The sequence below is a fragment of the Jaculus jaculus genome, chromosome 4 (genome assembly GCF_020740685.1).
Source record: "Jaculus jaculus isolate mJacJac1 chromosome 4, mJacJac1.mat.Y.cur, whole genome shotgun sequence".
In the NCBI taxonomy this organism is placed as follows: Eukaryota; Metazoa; Chordata; class Mammalia; order Rodentia; family Dipodidae; genus Jaculus; species Jaculus jaculus.
In genome coordinates, this window is record NC_059105.1 from 127,142,687 (window position 1) to 127,148,686 (window position 6,000).

Below are 6,000 nucleotides of genomic sequence, written 5' to 3' on the forward strand. Positions count from 1 at the left end.
ATGTTGGGGGCTTCTGAGGATCTGGCTCTCTGATTTGGTAGGAGATGATTTTTCTCTGTGTTGGTCTCCTGCCCTCCTGTGCTGGTACAGATATGGTTCATCAGGAAAACAGCACCCTTGCTTGTTTCACCAACTTTTCTTAGTTTCATCTGGAGCCCTTTTGAGGTATGATGGGGTGGCTCTCTCCTTAGGATATACATCTATCTGAAAAAGAGAAGCAGATTCTCCAACGGAGAGTAAGTTAGCACCAGGACAAATGAGATAACCCTTACTTTTTTTTTTAATAGAGAATTTAATAGGTGTAGGCCCTCCAGTAGCCCGTGATTGATGGTAGCTTGATATTGGAGAGTGGGCTAATGTTTGGATATGGTTCTGACTTGTTTCCCAGCTCCAGCGATGGGTTCCATACCACTGAGGGGATCAGTTAGCCAAATCAAGAGCACTTGGTTTCCCACCATGGCTGTGTACCACTATTGCACTTGTGTGGGCATCCCAACAGGTTATTTGCTGCTAATTAGGTTAGACCATGAGTTTCTTGGACAGATACTGGTCTCCCATGTAGCACCTTCTGGCACTAGTCGTGCTGTCTGGGAACTGACTCTCTTCCAACTTCCAGCCATGCCATTCCATTTTATGTATCAATTGCATATGGTGTCTTCAGCAGTAGGGTCTTACCACTAACCTTTGGTGGGTCATCAAGTACTCTGAAAGAAATCTGTGTTTTTTTTAGGAAACCTTGCAGGTCTCTCTGATCAGAAGCTCATTGTGGATGATAGCCCCATGCTGGTACTGGGAGTTACAGGTCAGCGCCTACTAAGAAAATGAGGAAAAAGATAACTAATATACAAGAGTTAGAGAGAAGAGAGAGTGGGAGAGAGAGAGAGGGGGAGGGACAGAGAGAGGGAGGGAGGAAGGGAAGACGTAGAAGACTAAGGTTAGCCTTGATCCTACTCTCTCCAGTGTCTTGTGGTTCATGTGTTCCCTGTAAGGGCCTGGTGAAGGTTCAGCCATTTGGTCTGCCTTTTAGGAAGTAGAATTTTATGGTACCATTGCATTGGAAAACAATATGGAGACTCCTGAATTATCTGACTATAGAGATACCAACAGACACAGTTATTCCCCTACTGGGCATCTACCCTAATACCTTCAAGCTACAGGCCAGAGAGAATTGCTCAACTATGTTTATAGCAGCTCAATTTGTAATAGCTAAGAGCTGGAATCAACCCAGATGTCCATCACTAGAAGAATGGATAACTAAGATGTGGTATATCTACACAATGGAATTCTATACAGCAGTAAGAAAAAAAAAAAAATGACACAATGAAATTTGAGGAAAAATGGTTGAACCTGGAACAGATCATTCTCAGTGAACTTACCCAAACACAGAAAAAAAAAAAAAAAATTGCCACATAGTCTCACTCATCTACAGCACCTAACCTGAATCTACCCAAGATAACTTACATACCCAGCAAGCATCTCATGAACTAGACACTAGGTAGGGAAGGGCATCAGAGGTGTAGGAAACAAATCTAGATCCAAACTGCCCATGACAGTGTATGGGCAGGTAGGTGGGAGGATCAGCCTGGACTCAAGAGCAATGGGAATCTGAGGCAGCCTGGGGCAATTGCCAAGTAGCCTGGGCTTTGGGTCTCATTTGCCAAAACCGCCTATCTACTGCCTGGCAGGAGTGCCAAAGTTGCCTGAATTCTCAAGTGATAATGCACCAAAGCTGCCTGCATTGGAGCTAGGAGGGACACTGAGGTGCCAAGCACTGAAGCAGCCCAAACTCTGGCTGGGAACACTGGGACCCGGAAGCAGTCTGCGCTCCCCACCACAGGACAATGGTGGAAGGCTGGCACAGCAGACAGGGAGGGGATGGCACCGAGCTGATGCAAGCGGGAGACGTAGACTGAGCTTGTGTGGCAGTTGCTGTGGGACTGGGCTGGCTGAATGTTCAGCAGCAGGAGCAGTATGTGAGCGAGTGGGTGGAGCAGTCTAAACTTCCACTCGCAGGGATCGATCTGCGCACAGCTGTGGATATGATATGGGGAGGGGTGGGCTATCTGCTCCTGAGGGAATCAGGGATTCCCTGTTATTACCAGGAGTCTCTGATCGTTCGGTGGCAGAAGCAGTAGATGGGCGAGTGTGCGGAACCATGTAAGCTTCCACTGGCAGGGATCAATTGGTGTGCGCAGCCACAGCAGCGGTGGACACTGTGGCTATTAATGGGGAGGGGTGGGTTACCTGTCCACGAGGGGATCCACGATTCCCTGCCCACCCTGCCGTGCCCTCTCACTGACAATCTATTGGAGATTGCTCTCCCTTAAAAGCCCCAGTGTACCCTTAATGTCTTGCCTTTCTTTCCCCGGGATTTGCAGCGCAGCGGTCACCATCTTGGCGAGAAGCACCTCCATGCTTTTAGATACCACCTATTTGTGTCTCATTTTTTCCCTCATATTTGTCCCCTTGAAAATCCTGCCTTTGATCACTGTGAGTAGAGTGAAGTTGAGTCTAGAATTAACTTGCCTTCCTCATGTGAGACCATGAAGCCCCCCCCCCCCCCCCCCCCCCCCCCCCCCCCCCGCCCATGGAAGACGTGAACCTGTTCCTTCTTCTTTTTTTTTTTTTTTTTTTTTTTTTTGGTTTTTTGCGGTAGGGTCTCACTCTGGTCCAGGCTGACCTGGAATTAACTCTGTCATCTCAGGGTGGCCTTGAACTCATGGCGATCCTCCTACCTCTGCCTCCCAAGTGCTGGGATTAAAGGCGTGCACCACCACGCCCAGCCTGTTGCTTCTTTATCCTTCTACTATGTCAGAAATTGGGAGTAGAAATCTTGTTCCTGTCTCATCTTTCAGTGTTCCTGTGTGCTCTGAACCCCAGCAATCCACAGTATCTCTGCGCATAAGCAGACACACTAGTCTCATCTGTTTGGAAGGTTGATGGAGAGAGAGCCACAGAGCCCAGCTGAGCAGCATATCCTTCCTCACCTTGTTTCTGTGTCGCCTGCCTCATTAAATTGTGGATTCCAGACTAGGAACTTCTGAAGTACTTCATTAGGCCTGTGAGGTTTTAGCTCCATCATATATCATATTGTCTAATATACTTTCTGTCTTTCAGGAAGAATTTCTCAAAACCTAAGGCAATGGATAGTGCTAAATCTTGTTTATTTGTAATATTATGAAATCTTTTCATGAATTTTGTTAGGTTTAAAGTGATTTTTCAGACAAGCAAGAGAAGTGCATCCATTCCGAACCTGATAATCAACACCAGGGTATAGGAGACACTCTGAGGATACTCAACACCTACCAAAGCAGAGATCCAGCTCCTAAGAGCTCATCACTGAAGTAGACTTAAAACTTACCCACCACAGCTCAAGGAATTTTGTAGAAGAGGGAGAGGAGAGATTGTAAGAGCCACAGATTGAAACATAAGGCATGAGGCATCCCCCTGCCAAAATAACTGACTACTGCTCCCACAATGCATAAACCACAATTCCATGGAGAATACCTGCAACCCCACTAAGGAGCATCCCCAAAAGATGTGGGAAAAGATGGTACCAAAACATGATGGATCCTTATGAAACATTGTGTTAATAAAAAGCATAAAAAAATTTTTGGTTGTAGAGAATGTAGACATTTGTGTTCAGGTCAGTATTCAAGTAACATAAAGCTTCCTATTTCCTTGACTCATTTATTTACTCATTGACCCAGGAACTTATTTTATTTTATTTTTATTTATTTGATAGAAAAAGAGGGAGAGAGAGACAGAGAAAGAGAGAATGGGAGTGTCAGGGCCTCTAGCTACTGCAAACGAACTCCAGATGTGCATGCCCCCTTGTGAAACTGGCTTAATGTGGGTCCTGGGGAATTGAACCTGGGTCCTCTGGCTTTTCAGGCAAATGCCTTAACCACTAAGCAATCCCTCCAGCCTGACACAGTAATTTAAATTAGGTTCACTTGTACAATTATGAATGGGAGGTTATTTGCTAGAGAACTGGGACTCCAAGAGAGAGATGGATAAAAAGCATTGTATACATGTATGAAAGTGCCAAAATTAAGCAAGAAAGAAAAACTCTAAGAAAAGTCAACTTCATGTTCAATGAGGCTTCCCAGCCCTCCTACCTATTCTGAAGGGTGTACTCCAATAGGAAGCTCTCACTTGTCTTTAGACAAAAGAGAGGCTATCCCCACATAAATCTCTCTTAATTAATAATGCTTATCCCATTGAACCTATGATGACCCAGTCTCCTTTGGAGAATCTGTTTTTATTTTCAGAAGGCAGCTAGAATGAGGAGATAAATCATCCTTCTTATATATATTTATTTTATCTTATATATGACACCCATCTTGAATGTTAGAGAATTGCTAACTCTGATTTATGGAGGAGCAAATTGAGACACAATGTGACTAAGCCTCTCACTTTCATAAGAACTGGGACAAAACTATACTTAATTCAGTAGGCCATTGGCTGTCATTGCTTTCGTAGAGTAAGCATGGGAACATTTAAGTTTGCACATTCTCACTCAATCTGCTCTGAACACAGACTAGGGAAATACATCCTCATGTGTCTATTTTTACACTCCTGTGAATTCTGTTTATAAAATGATACTGAGCTTGTGCTGAGCCATTACTGTCCCACAGGGTTCCAGTGCTTTCCCCCAGTAAACCAGGTGATTTTCACAACTGTCTAAGTAGGAGTGTATAATTATCATTGATCCTTGGCTCTAGATCTGAGACTGAAAATGTAAGTCCTGGGGGATACATGTGACCAGTGGACTGTTTCTTTCTTTTACTGCCCATGAGCTAAGCAAAGACTTTCCACACCCTTGCTCTTGCTTTGGCCCTGAGAAGCCTAAAATATTTGCCATGTGACTCTAAAGAAAAATATGCGCCAGCTGGGAGCAGGTCACACTTCTGATTCTTAGTCATTAGTTACAGTTAGTTGTGGCATGGCTTAGCGTTTGTGGGTTGAGATATGTAATGGCAAAGGGCTGCTTTAGGATACTTTTTAGGGTATCACATACTACTGTAGGTATAGAGTATAAAATCAGGTAATTTTGCTCCTTTATTGCTTCTCTTTTTTTTTCCTTTCATTTTGCCTCATAAGTATGATCTTAATAGGCTGCATATGTGTACTGCTAATATCTTTTCTAATTGGAATGAACTGGTAAAAATCCTTCTATCTCCCACTACTCCATGTTCTCATAATGCAGCACAGAGGAGTTTTCTCAGAGGCAAGGAATCTGAAAATATACCACGAACTCTGAGTCTATACTGCTGCTTTCACAACCCAGCTGCTCTGGAACCAAGAAGAATTTGCAGAAAGTACTCAGCATTATTCTTTTCTATACCAGCAGCTCTACCTGCCCACTGAACAGTACCAGCTAATTTGCGTCAAAGCACAGTTCCTCCTAGATACCTAAATCCCCATTACTGGGCTGGAAAGAGGAATCAGTGGTTAAAAGTGCTTGTTTGCAAAACCTGACAGCCCATATTTAGTTCCCCAATCTATTAAATAGTGCATCCATCTGGAGTTTATTTGCAGTGGCAGGAGGACTTAGTGTGCCCATGCCCTCTCTGCCTCTCTCTCTCAAATAAATACTTGAAAAGCAAATCCCCATTGTTATTCCCTTTTCCTCTCTAAATTTTCATCAGACCCCAGATTTGAGCATTATATTAACATCCCTCCTAACATACTTTTATAATCATATAGTATTCAAGTTGAGAAATTATTCTGCATTGTAACTGTTTTGGTTTAACTGTATCATGCATACTCAATTACTTTAGTCAACCATCTCTCTCTGTGTCACAATATAAACAATGAGTGTTCAAACAAAAGTGGAGGATTTCTGCTTAGTCTTCAGAGGCCCTGGGTAGTCACAAGTCCAGAGGCTTTTAAGGCCTTGCAGGAGGTGTAAAAATTTTCACAATTCACTACATGGATCACGCAAAGCATAAAGCATAACCTGATACAAATAGGAACCTCTTACTTTTAATGCTG